At 58.4% G+C, this 11,595-nt stretch overlaps 1 protein-coding gene across 1 annotated transcript in view; it reads left to right on the top strand.

Moving 5' to 3' along the window:
• Positions 1–10,275: 10,275 nt before the first annotated feature.
• PTK2B (protein tyrosine kinase 2 beta) overlaps positions 10,276–11,595 on the top strand; it is a 28,878-nt gene continuing 27,558 nt past the window's right edge. The window contains exon 1 of the mRNA XM_085305627.1: positions 10,276–10,338. The gene's annotated coding sequence lies outside the window, so the exon portion shown is untranslated. The remainder of the gene's footprint in view (positions 10,339–11,595) is intronic.

Raw genomic sequence — 11,595 nt, 5'->3', positions numbered from 1 at the left:
CACGCTTCTGTGACAGGTGACAGTGCCGAGAGCCTGAGAAGCAGAGTAGGTGGTTGTGAAGGCCCCAGGGAGCAGGTGGCTTCAGAGTTGCTACTTTGGGGTTTGGTATGGGGCAGCACACACCAGGCTGTASCTGGAGGGCATGCAGTGGAAAGGTGCAGGGAAGTTCCCTTTGGATCATAGGCATCCATCCATATACCAGGGAAGGCCACCTTGGCAGCTGCCCTAATCCTGGTGGCTCCAGGGCTGCTTTAGCACCTGTGTCTCCCAAGGGCCCCTGCAGCAGCCCCTTGGGGTCAGATGCAATGCTCATAGCCTTGACAGCAGCCTCCCCACTCCCAGCCTTCTCCTCTCTCCATGGCAACTCCGGATGCAAATACCATGGCAACCCCTCAGCAACAGCACAGGCAACTCCACTGGTGTCCAAATAGCTGTGGCAATATCTGGGCATGCTGAAGGCAGGAGCYTTCTTCYTCTGGTTCTTCACAGCCRGAACCCTTCCCTCCTTGCCTTGGTAAACACAAGTCACTGGCTATGGAGGAGAAGGCCCTGTCCTGGAGTCCTGAGGCAGCTAGCCACAATCRTGTCAGCCCTATCCCTGTCACCTCAGCTCGCTTCATCCCAGAGCCAGGGTATCAGGTTCCCCAGACCAGCACAACCATGCCACCTCTGAATGGTGCAGAAGTCATGGTGGCTCCATCTGCACCAGGAACTGAACCTTGACTGGAGCTGGACAATGCACTTTGCCCTCATCCTCCCAGGATGTCCTGTCTTGTTCTGTGCTTTGTCCCCCTTGTTCTGGTTTCCCTTCCATGTGTCCCCTCCTCTCTCTCTCTCTTGCCACTGGGAGAAGCTCAGCTTGGGTTTTAAGCTGGTGTAATGGTTGTGTGTCCTCTCCACTCCTAAGAAGGCTGCATAGGACCCGAGTTGGGGGGGAGCCAGATGGAACTGAAATGCATCCTCCCAAGGGGGTGTTGGGAAAGGGAGGCAGGCTTGTTCAAAGCCTTGGGGTTCAAAGCCTAAATCAGAGATGATTTAGGGACTTCCTGATAGAGGAGCCAATGAGGAGAGGTGTTGTGCCGGACCTTGTACTTACAAACAAGGAAGGGTCAGTAGGTGACATGAAGGTTGGGGGCAACCTTGGCTGCAGTGACCATGAGATGGTGGCATTCAGTATCCTGCGAGGATGGAGCAGGGCAAAAAGCAGGATCACAACCCTGGACTTGCAGAGAGCCAAGCTTGGTCTCTTAAGGGACCTGCTTGGAAGAATTCTATGGGATAGGGCTCTAGATGGAAGAGTCGTCCAAGAAAGCTGGTTGATATTCAAAAATCACCCCATCCAAGCTCAAGAGTGGTCTGTCCCAGTGAGCAAGAAGGCAGCAGACTTGCATGGATGAACAAGGAGCTCCTGGCAAAACTCAAAACAGAAAAAGAAAGTATACAGAAGGTGGAAGCAGGAACAGATAACCTGGGAGGAATATAGTTGTCCGAGTGTACAAGATGAGGTTAGGAAGGCCAAGAGGCATCTGAAGTTTAATCTGGCAAGACGTGTCAAGGACAAGAAGGACTTCTTCAAATGCATCAGTAACAAAAGGAGACTAGGGAAAATATGTGCCCGCTGCTACACAGGGCAGGGGCTTTGGTGACGAAGGATACAAAAAAGGCAAGAGATAATGAATGCCTTCATTGCCTCTGTCTTTACTGGTAACACCAGCCCTCAGGAATCCCAGGCCCTGGAGATGAGGGAGAAAGTCTAGAGAAAGGAAGACTGTCTCTTGGTGGAGGAGGATTGGGTTAGGGATCACTTAAGCAAATCAGACATACACAAGTCCAGGGGGACTGAGCATGCAGGTCCATCTCCCAGCAGTGCTTTGTCTCATGGTGCATGGTGATACGCTCCTTGGGCTCACACTGTCCTGGCCTTGCWGTGCTGCTCAGGAAGACTGGCACTGCATGTAYRTGGTCAGGGAAGTCCCACACGACAGTCACACCAAGCACTGGGGGTTGGTGGGTAGCAACGAGGGCTGATGCTGAGGGAAGCAGGAGCCTCTCCACTCCCAGCCTTCTCCTCTCTCCATGGCAACTCCGGATGCAAATACCATGGCAACCCCTCAGCAACAGCACAGGCAACTCCACTGGTGTCCAAATAGCTGTGGCAATATCTGGGCATGCTGAAGGCAGGAGCYTTCTTCYTCTGGTTCTTCACAGCCRGAACCCTTCCCTCCTTGCCTTGGTAAACACAAGTCACTGGCTATGGAGGAGAAGGCCCTGTCCTGGAGTCCTGAGGCAGCTAGCCACAATCRTGTCAGCCCTATCCCTGTCACCTCAGCTCGCTTCATCCCAGAGCCAGGGTATCAGGTTCCCCAGACCAGCACAACCATGCCACCTCTGAATGGTGCAGAAGTCATGGTGGCTCCATCTGCACCAGGAACTGAACCTTGACTGGAGCTGGAAAATGCACTTTGCCCTCATCCTCCCAGGATGTCCTGTCTTGTTCTGTGCTTTGTCCCCCTTGTTCTGGTTTCCCTTCCATGTGTCCCCTCCTCTCTCTCTCTCTTGCCACTGGGAGAAGCTCAGCTTGGGTTTTAAGCTGGTGTAATGGTTGTGTGTCCTCTCCACTCCTAAGAAGGCTGCATAGGACCCGAGTTGGGGGGGAGCCAGATGGAACTGAAATGCATCCTCCCAAGGGGATGTTGGGAAAGGGAGGCAGGCTTGTTCAAAGCCTTGGGGTTCAAAGCCTAAATCAGAGATGATTTAGGGACTTCCTGATAGAGGAGCCAATGAGGAGAGGTGTTGTGCCGGACCTTGTACTTACAAACAAGGAAGGGTCAGTAGGTGACATGAAGGTTGGGGGCAACCTTGGCTGCAGTGACCATGAGATGGTGGCATTCAGTATCCTGCGAGGATGGAGCAGGGCAAAAAGCAGGATCACAACCCTGGACTTGCAGAGAGCCAAGCTTGGTCTCTTAAGGGACCTGCTTGGAAGAATTCTATGGGATAGGGCTCTAGATGGAAGAGTCGTCCAAGAAAGCTGGTTGATATTCAAAAATCACCCCATCCAAGCTCAAGAGTGGTCTGTCCCAGTGAGCAAGAAGGCAGCAGACTTGCATGGATGAACAAGGAGCTCCTGGCAAAACTCAAAACAGAAAAAGAAAGTATACAGAAGGTGGAAGCAGGAACAGATAACCTGGGAGGAATATAGTTGTCCGAGTGTACAAGATGAGGTTAGGAAGGCCAAGAGGCATCTGAAGTTTAATCTGGCAAGACGTGTCAAGGACAAGAAGGACTTCTTCAAATGCATCAGTAACAAAAGGAGACTAGGGAAAATATGTGCCCGCTGCTACACAGGGCAGGGGCTTTGGTGACGAAGGATACAAAAAAGGCAAGAGATAATGAATGCCTTCATTGCCTCTGTCTTTACTGGTAACACCAGCCCTCAGGAATCCCAGGCCCTGGAGATGAGGGAGAAAGTCTAGAGAAAGGAAGACTGTCTCTTGGTGGAGGAGGATTGGGTTAGGGATCACTTAAGCAAATCAGACATACACAAGTCCAGGGGGACTGAGCATGCAGGTCCATCTCCCAGCAGTGCTTTGTCTCATGGTGCATGGTGATACGCTCCTTGGGCTCACACTGTCCTGGCCTTGCWGTGCTGCTCAGGAAGACTGGCACTGCATGTACGTGGTCAGGGAAGTCCCACACGACAGTCACACCAAGCACTGGGGGTTGGTGGGTAGCAACGAGGGCTGATGCTGAGGGAAGCAGGAGCCTCTCCACTCCCAGCCTTCTCCTCTCTCCATGGCAACTCCGGATGCAAATACCATGGCAACCCCTCAGCAACAGCACAGGCAACTCCACTGGTGTCCAAATAGCTGTGGCAATATCTGGGCATGCTGAAGGCAGGAGCCTTCTTCTTCTGGTTCTTCACAGCCGGAACCCTTCCCTCCTTGCCTTGGTAAACACAAGTCACTGGCTATGGAGGAGAAGGCCCTGTCCTGGAGTCCTGAGGCAGCTAGCCACAATCGTGTCAGCCCTATCCCTGTCACCTCAGCTCGCTTCATCCCAGAGCTGAGGGACCAGATTTGAGCCAGGCAAGCAAGCAGCTGGTGCTGCTGCTCTGCTCCAGCAGGGCCCAGAGGTACCAAGTTCTCYGCTCCCAGAAGGTGGCCTCGCTTCCCCCAGAAGCTCCTGTCCACCCAGCTCTGCAGCCATCTCTGCAGGCACTGCATGTTTCTGCCCTGCCCTAGGCCAACACCTTGGCCCTAGGCAGGGTAACTCAGGGTGTAGGYAGGACTTCGAGGAGGGCTATCGGGGCCCTGAGGCTGCAGGAGCTGCTCAARGGCAGAGTGGGTGAAAGCAGGCAGTGTGTCTTTGCTGCAGCAGTGCCTGGAGATGTCCCYACTGTCAAAGAAATTCTTTGTATTTCTGGGTTAGCTTGGAACAGCAGCTTTATGTAGRGGAGAGCACAAAGCACCATCACTCACAGCAAACCTCACCAATATCATGTCTGTCTTCCACCACTAATGAGGCTTTTTATGGACTTTCTTGCATGTTTCAGAAGCTTCCAACCAATTAAAGTTCATAACTGGAAACCTTTCCTTTTATAGAAGGCTACAGCTAGACTCCCTTCACRCTTAAAGGCTGATTTTATTCATTTTTTACCAGTGACCCTGTTCACAGCTTGTCCATGAAAGAAAGTGCTAGAACAGTACAGAAACCTGCATGATAGGCCTCAGCCAACGGGGCCTTTAAACTCCCAAGCGGTAACTAAACCCTAAACATATTACCCAGTCTGTATATTTTCACAAACACCACCGCTCTTGTTCTGTGAGGTGGGGACAGGAGTGTTGTCAGAAGGGGCTGGCTCCACTGGAGGTGATACGGCAGCTCCAGAGTGGGACCCGGCCAGGCAGGACCTAACTAGGCCATTCAGCTGCCCCCCAAACCAGGGCCCATCCACACTGGCCCARGGATGGGCATCCGCCCGGCTCCTCGAGTGGTGCTGCCCAAGGAGGGAGTGTGCAGTGTTTTGTGGGCAACAGGTTCTCCCCCAACAGGAGCCGGTTCTGTGCTGTCAGACCAAGGCAAAGCCTGTGGCCTTTCCCTGGCAGAGACCCGCACCTGTGTCCTGGGCCGCACTGGGCCCCCCAGCAGGGATGTCCTCGTGAACACTTTCCTTGGTGTCCCTGCCCCAAGGAAAGCGTGCTGTCCCTGGAGCAGTGGGTTTCACCCTGCGAGGGTCCCTTGCTCCAGATGGAGGCTGCCAGTGTGCCTGGCCACTCCGGTCTCTTTGATCCGTGGGCATCCTTTCACACTCTGAGAAGGCCATCTTAGCAGCTGCCTGGCTCCTGGTGCCTTTGGGGTTTCCATCCCTAGAGGACCCCTGCAGCAGCCCCTTGGGGCTGGGGTGAGATGCTGGTGGCCTTGGCAGCAGCCTCCCTACTTCCAACCTCCTCCTCTCTCCATGGCAACCGCAGATACAAATACCATGGCAACCCCTTGGCAACAGCACAGGCAACTCCACTGGTTTCCACAGCCGTGGCCCRCTGCTGGGCAGATATCTGGGCATACTGAAGCCAGGAGCTTTCTTCCTCGGAGTTTCACAGGCAGCATCTTTCCTCCTTGACCTGGTGAGCACCATTTGCTGGTAATGGAGGAGAAAAGGATGTCTTGCAACCCTGAGTTGGCCAGACATGGTTGTGTCAGCCTCATCCTTGTCGCCTCTGCTCACTTCGTCTGAAATGCACCTTTCAAAGGTGATATTGGGAAAATGAGTTYGGGCTGTTCAAAGCCGCTGGTAAGATTTCAGCTCTACCGGGCTGAGTGAAATGGAGGATAGCGTAGGGACCATAGGCACAGGCAGAAGTGAGGTCAAACAAGAGAAAAATGTCAGTAGATAATTCGTGTAGGACCTTACTGGCCTGCGATTCACCATGCTGCCTGCTTGGCCCCTTTGAAGCTGCGATGAGTGGAAGGATGTGTTCGGAAGGTCAGGGTCCTGTGAGCCAAATGGTCATCTCACCAGGGACCACTAGATGGCAAAAGAAGAGCAAATCTAGCCCCATATTGGGCCATATTCTGTTAATCCTCAGAGCCTGACCCCGGGCTCAGGAGAGATACTGTGCTGGTGGGGAACATSTACAGACTCTACATGCTGTGAGTCATCTTGGTGCCACTTAGGAGAGGAGATGCTCCTGTTTGGGCCTTCATGTAGCAGTAGGAATTATCCGGGCCCATACTGACAGCCCCTCAAAATACCTGAGTACTAAGACTCTCACTCCAATGTGATATGATTCTTGGCTTAATATTGTGGAGCTGACGTGGCTGGTGTCTCCCCATCATTGAGGGCTGCAAAAGCATCAACTTTTGTGGGCTACACAGGAGTGTCTGCACTAGGATTAACTCCATGGTGGAAGCCTGCTCTTATTCCTGTTTTAATAAAGTTAAGGCCTGAGTTACTTGGGAAGGGGATTTTTCGTCCCCTGTACATGAAAAGAAAATTAGGTTTCTAAGTAAATAATAGAAGTAACTGCTTTCCTGGAACTGGAATCTGAAAGCATCAGCTCTCTCACCTCTGCAAAAGGCAAACATTGCACCACTGAAATCAGAACAACATCCCTCCGGATTCACCTGAACATGTCATTCAAACCCATTCCCAATGTTTTAGACCTCTGATACCAATAATGTGTCCAGGCCCAGGCCTCTAGTTTGTATCTGCAAACAAAAGAGACCCAAGATTTCCTTCTCTTTGTGCCATTCTGTACACTCTTCCTCAAACCCACGTTCAGAACGACATTTTGAAAACACTGCCGGGATTTTGGATGAAAATAATCGGTCATGTGGAGTTTTTTAATTAAAACCCTCTTTAACCAGCAGGTTCCCCTGTGAGAGCCGGCTTGTGGGGCTTGGTGGCCCAGGGGACGGTGTGTCCCCTGTTTATGTGGTGGTGTAACATGGTGCTGTCTTCACTCCTCCCCTGCGGAAGGCAGGTAGGAGCCCCAGCTCTGCCTGCGACGGCCGCATTTCACCCAYGCTGTGTTAGGGTCCAGGCATGAGGGCAGCCCCAAGCTCCCCAGGGTGCTGTGGGGGACCGCAGGGTATTTCTCCTCCTCAGGGTAGCTGGCCTCAAGATGGCAGCAATGACATGCAGCATCTGTGTRCTAGCTCCAAGTGAGTGGGGACCACTCCATCCAACCCTCCTGTTCAAAGGACACCCCCAGCTGCCTCTCCTGGCATCGTCCCCCCACTTCTCATACGTGACTCTGGCGCATGCAACTTCTACTCCTTTCCGGTCCCTCCAGCAAGGGAATCATCTGCTGGAGGCTCTGGAGCTGCAGCTGGCTTCCTCCTCCAGCGCCTGGACCCTCGAGCCCCGTCCCTGCTCCCTGGCAAAAGTAAGTTGGTGCCTTTCCCCATCGAGCAGCCGTGCACTGGGGTGCTTGAAGCCGTTCTCCAAGCGCCGCTCCCTAGTGATGGGAGAGGTGCTATTAATAAATCCTGTCAGATTTTATCGCTTCTCTCTGTGCCAATGAAGAGGGTGGTTTGGGGAAGGGGGGAGGAGGGGGGAAACCTGTTTCTCTTGAGCGTTTCGTAGCTACAAGCTCGCCCTCGGTGCAGGAGCATGGGATGGCTCAGCAGGCTGCTAAACCAGCTTTCCTGTAAGTCTCTCGGGCTAAATCTGGCATGGGCTCTGGGTGGGTCTTGGGTCAATTTTTGGCACGGATCATAGGGAAGAAGGGTTGCCCTAGTCTGCGGAGGCTCTGTGGGTGCTACCGGGCTGGAGCAGCGTAAGCACTTCTCACAACTCGGCTTGAGTGGAGCCCAGGCATCTCCTCGGGAGCATGATGGGACCAGGGCAAAGGGATGGAGAAGGGAAGGGAGGCCAGAGGAAGGTGTACGCAGGGGAGCTGGTGCACGCTGCTTCATGGAGTTGTGGCAGAGGGGAAGCAAGTCCCCGGGAGCTGGTGGTCTCTACCCTCCGCTGCCCAGCTCATGAAGCTGGAAGGACCCATTGCTTCCCTGCAGCCCTTTGCCACGAGCTGCCAGCCCACACTGGGAGGTAGCTTTACCCCTCAGTGGTATCTAGGTAGTTAAATAGCTTGGCTGGCTTTGGGCAGGAGAGTGGGTGCAGGCTGCCAGCACTGCGCTGCATGCAGCGCTGTCAGCGTGGGAGACGGAGCTTGCTGCCTCAGGAGCTGGGCACCGCTGGTGGCCGGGCCAGGCTGCAAAGGGGGTGACARTGACTGCCCCATGCCAACGCAGAGCACTCCTGGCCCCCAAGAGCKGCTCTCTGCGAGGCTGCCCAAAAGCCCTTTGGTCTCTGTGGCTCTTTCCCCATCTATCTTGGTGCAGGAAGGTGGTGTTGCCCCGTGCGTGTCCRGCTGCCAGAGCGTGCCTAGCCGGGAGGCTCCGGTGGTCTTGCAGTRGCTGCAGTTTGAAGGAGCTGTGTCTCACTCCTTGGTGGTACGGGCTAGCTTGTGCTTTCTGTAACATCTGTCGCTTCCRTGCATCACCCCTCAAAGGGGATGCTAATTTTGGGGAGCAGGGGAGGAGAGTGAACGATACCTTTTTCTGAACAGAGGAGGAAAGATGCAGGAGGAAACGGTTGGGCATGAGATGAGACAACCGGGGCTGGGTCACACGAGTGCTCGGGCTAGTGGACCGCACGCTGGCTGGGTTGCTCTGACCCACGCCCGGCCACGAGCTGTGCTGCCCGCCTGTGTTAACGCCGGGGCTGCGGCTGGCTCCCCGGCCACCGCTGTCCCTCCTGCGACRCCGCAGCAGGACTCTGACCCAGAGCAAGAGGTGCCGATGCCAGGAGGGATCTCGGTGCATCTGGTGATGGTGCTGCCCGGCAGGGATCCGCTGAATGAAGGGCGGGGGTTCCCCGGGAGCCTTGCAGCTCCTGTGCCTCCCCGTTACCCTGCTGGGCAGTGGGGCCGTGTGGCCTCGCTGGTGATGGAGTCCCAGAGCGGAGGAGATGTGGTGGCCACTGAGCAGGAGCTGGGCCACCCCCAGGGACCTCCCATTGCAACCTGGTCCCCCATTCCCAGACCAAGCTGCAGAGATGCCTCATGTTGGGCAGAGCAGTCGTGAAGGGAAGCTGCTGTGGGGGCAGGTGACTAGGTGGGGACGGTGACTTTCTGGGAAGCCCCCGCTAGCCAAACGAGGCCCCTGTGGCTTGGAGCCCACATTGCTTGCGGCTCTGCCACGCGCCCGAGGTCTGCCAAGCTGACAGGCGGGGGGAAGGAGCTGCYGGCCCGGCAGGCGATGCGGCTTTGCCCTCCCACTTCCCCGCTCTGTGCGGCAGTTCCTGCTCCATGGGGCGATGCTCCCCAGCGCCCTCCTGGCACCCTGGGCAGGAGTGCGGGCCTCCCAGGCGCTGGCCGGGGTCTGCTGTGTGCTGACATCATGACTCCCCGTGCCGGCGTGCCTGGTGGCGGGGGGACATCCTAGCGCTTCCCTCCTCTTCCTCCAGCTCTTCGTCAGCCCCTCTGCATCCCTAGAGCTGCCAACCCCCTCTGAGGAGTCACGGCGTTGAATTTTGGCAGAGCCTCTTGCTGCCCCAGAGCCCRGGCCAGGTCTTTTGTGGTGCTGGGAGGCAGGTCCTGCTGTCCACCTGGTCCGGCACGGCCACGCACACCCCATCCGCTTGCGCGTGGATGTTGGTACAGAGGCTCTTGCACCATCCTCTTTCCTGTCGCTGGTCCTGCAGCGTGGGAACCGGCACCCCGCAGTTGCCGCCAGCCTCGAAGCAGGAGAGACCGTCAGCGACGGGACTTGGTGAGGGCAGTCTGCAAGCTCCTCCAAGGTACGAGAGCAGAGCCGGGAAGCTGCCCTCCGGTAGAGCCGCCTTGGGCTCCTTGCCCAAATTTCCCGGTGGTCCCAGCTCCCRGCACGGCAGCCCTGGGCCAGCCGGCGAGCTGCCTAGACCCATCTCCCCGGGAGGAAGAGGCCGAGCCGGCAGGTGAGCGGACTTGGGCCGTCCTCACCTCCTTGTCGCCTGCCTTTTTTTTTTTCTCTCTCTTTTCTTTTCCTCCTTTGGCGCGGCGGAAGTCGCCGGCACCGGGATGCAGTTGGCGGCGCCCGCCGGGCTCGGYGAGCCCGTGCAGGAAGTGGGCAGCGGGGAGGAGCGGTTTCGCCGCCAGTAACGAGCTGCCAGATAAATACCTGCCGTGGCCGGCCCTCCCCGTCGGCGAGGGCTCCCGCGCCCGCCGGTGCCGCCGGCAGCAGCGGCCCTCGCCGAGCGGAGGCAGAGGCGGGCAGCGGGCAGGGCCGGGAGCGGCGGGGGCCGAGGCGGGCGGAGGTGCCGCCCGCGCCCTCCCCGGCACCTTCGCCAAGGTGAGCATCTCCGGGCGCTTTGGGGGCGCCGCGGGGGGCTGGCCGGGGGACGCTTCCTGCCCCGGGGCGACGCTGGCAGGGCGCGCGAGGGAGGCAGGGCGAAGAGGGAGGAACGCGGAGGGAGAGAAGCGAGCCGAGACCAGGAAGTGCGAGCCGGGCCGGGCGTGCAGCTCGCCGTCGGGGCCTCCGGGCCGGGAGGGCGAGCGAGCTCGTCTCCCGTCCCGGAAACGCCCTGGCCGCCGCTCCCTTGGGGTGCCCGCGGCTCTCGGGGCRGGGGACGCGGAGTGCCCACCGCACGAGCCCAGCCCGCCGCCAGCTCCGCAGGTGGGTGGAAAGGTAGGGAGCTCCGTTAACCCCTTACGCGCCTGCTTTTCCCCGCCGCGGCGAGGACGGGAGGCTGGACKTGGGTCGCCAGCGGGTCGCGTTTCGCGGCGGCGCCGAGCAGGCTCGGCTGAAGCTCGGGCACGAGCGTTGGCACAGTGTTATCGTGGGCCCGGGCAGCGCTCCCGGGCGCTCTGGTCCCCGGGCTCAGCGGCGGCGCTTGCCCCGGGCCACGCCGCGCCGGGGACGGCGGGGCCCGGCGCGCTCTCGCTGCCGGCACGGGGAGGTGCGGGGCCCGGCCAGCGTGCCGGCCTGCGTGTACGGGCGCGTGGGYGTCCGCCGGGGCGCACCGGGCTGTGGGAAGCCGGGAGACGGGAGCGTTTCGCAGGGCGCGTGGCTGCTTGCAGACGCAGAGCTCGGCCGGAGGGGCTGATGCAACGGCCCCCGTGCGCCCGAGGCGCCTGCGGACCCCAGCCCGAGCCTGGCTTGGCTAACAAGCGCTTTTCCTTGCACTTTTCCTTCCCTCGAGCGGCCCGGGGCTGGGTCATCCCAGCAGCGGATGCCCCTGGGGACACGCCGGGGCCGGGTGATGCAGCGGGTGAAGCAGGTTTCCTGACCGAGGAGCTGGTGCCGGGCCTCTCGGCTCCGAACTGCGGCTTCGGCGCCCCGCTGCATCCTCCGCGTCTTCCTGCTCGCCCCCTTTGCCGCCGGAGGAGAGCCCTGGGCTCGGTGGGGAGCGGGAACACGGTGCTTCCCTACAGCCCCGCTCCCACCCGCCGCTACCCAAACGCGCTCCCGTAACGTCCCCGTCCTCCCCGCACCCTTCCTCCGCCCCGGCTCCTGCCTTGGCCTCGCCGGGATTTCCACCCTCAGGCCAAGCCCGATCGCGCAGCGCTCGGGGAAGGCGGCGCCGGCTCGCGGGCGGGGAGGGGTCCG

Source organism: Rhea americana, unplaced genomic scaffold (assembly GCF_003343005.1).
Source record: "Rhea americana isolate MKP2758 unplaced genomic scaffold, rheAme1 scaffold_225, whole genome shotgun sequence".
NCBI classification, from domain to species: domain Eukaryota; kingdom Metazoa; phylum Chordata; class Aves; order Rheiformes; family Rheidae; genus Rhea; species Rhea americana.
This window is presented reverse-complemented; position numbering and strand designations above follow the sequence as displayed.